This window comes from Otolemur garnettii, unplaced genomic scaffold, assembly GCF_000181295.1.
Source record: "Otolemur garnettii isolate 467f Iridium unplaced genomic scaffold, OtoGar3 scaffold00147, whole genome shotgun sequence".
In the NCBI taxonomy this organism is placed as follows: domain Eukaryota; kingdom Metazoa; phylum Chordata; class Mammalia; order Primates; family Galagidae; genus Otolemur; species Otolemur garnettii.
The window spans coordinates 1,086,581-1,088,153 of record NW_003852542.1 but is presented as its reverse complement, the minus strand read 5'-3'; the positions used below and the strand labels follow the sequence as shown (position 1 = coordinate 1,088,153).

At 46.3% G+C, this 1,573-nt stretch overlaps 1 pseudogene across 1 annotated transcript; it reads left to right on the top strand.

The window, feature by feature from the left end:
• The first annotated feature begins 27 nt into the window (after positions 1–27).
• On the top strand, positions 28–1,085 carry LOC100963023 (annotated as a pseudogene). Its single transcript, XR_001161666.2, has 2 exons — positions 28–36; positions 414–1,085. The product of XR_001161666.2 is annotated as an uncharacterized protein C1orf43 homolog pseudogene (transcript).
• The last annotated feature ends 488 nt before the right edge of the window (positions 1,086–1,573 follow it).

The window sequence follows — 1,573 nt, the reverse complement described above, 5'->3', positions numbered from 1 at the left end:
TACTAATATGGGACCGAGTCCAAAGGAATGCGATTGGTGGGTTCAATGGTAAATGCAATTAAAAACATTGTATTATGGAAAATTTCAGACATGCACCAGGTAGAGATGACAGTATAACATAATGAGCATCAACAGTTACCAGAACAAGAGCAATCCTGTTTCAGTTAAATGCCTTCTTCCCTCTCCTTCTCTCTACCCCAATACACAATGGATTATTTTGAAGCAATCTGATTACATTTTTAAGGTAGGGACAAGATTTCCTGACATGGGATGAGGTTTGTAAGAAAAAAGAGAGGAGTCACAGATAATTCCAAGATTGTTGGACAGGACGATTGAAAGTTGAGAGTGTTGTCCTTTATTAGCTCCCGTGCGCCATGTTTTCAGGTGGGGTCTGTCTTAGTCTTCCCCCCTAGGGAAATGGCCCGGGAGCTCCAGGAAACCCAGGTGCCGTTGCTTCTGCGGAGCCTGGGCTGAGGAGGCAGGGCAGTGGGGACTTGAAAGAGGAGATTGATATTCGACTGTCCAGGGTTCAGGATATCAAGTATGAACCCCAACTCCTTGGAAGTGATGATGCTAGGCTGCTGCAACTGAAGACCCAGGGAAATCAAAATTGCTACAACTATGTATACAGGATGAAAGCTCTGGATGCCATTCGTGCCTCTGAGATCCCATTTCATGCTGACGGCCGGCATCCTTGCTCCTTAATGGGCAAGAACTTCCACTCCTACCTGCTAGATCTGCAAAACACTAGTACTCCCTTCAAGTGTGTGTGCAAAGCCCTCGTTGATACCCTGCTAGATGGCTATGAAACAGCCTGCTATGGGACAGGGGTCTTTGGTCAGAATGAATACCTGCGCTATCAGGAGGCCCTGAGTGAGCTGGCCACTGTGGTCAAAGCACGAATTGGGAGCTCTCAGCAACAACACCAATCAGCAGCCAAAGACCTAACTCAGTCCCCTGAAGTCTCCCCAACAACCATCCAGGTGACATACCTCCCCTCCAGTCAGAAGAGTAAACGTGCTAAACACTTCCTTGAGTTGAAGAGCTTTAAGGATAACTATAACACCTTAGAAAGTACTTTGTGATGGAACTGCAGGACTCTCACTGCAGACTGTGCCAGACAGCTGCAGTGAGCCAGACAGGCTACTTGCTGGGAGCCCTCAGGACATCTGGCTCAGCAGACCCAAACTATATCAGCTGAGTCTCCCATTGTGTCCAGAGTTCTTAGACCTTTTGCCTAGATAGTCATTCCCAACTCCATACAGGCATTTTCAGAACACTGGCTAAGACTTTATTTTCCTCCAATAGCATTTTTTTTAAAGATTTGAATTCAAATGTTATTCTCCATGTTTCTGTCTAAACCTCCTTAAAAATCCTCACTAGGTTTTAGCCATAGTTCCCATACCCTGTGTCAGGCTTTTGAATCCCATAGGTGACAATTGGAGAAGGGTGCTTTCTCTGTCTACCCCTTTGTACATGCTTAAATGGAAACTGTTTGGGTGTTAGGGCACCTCAGGTTTGATTGGTGGAAAAGGCAGACAGAAACTGGTGGGGAGATGGGGCGGTATGTGGC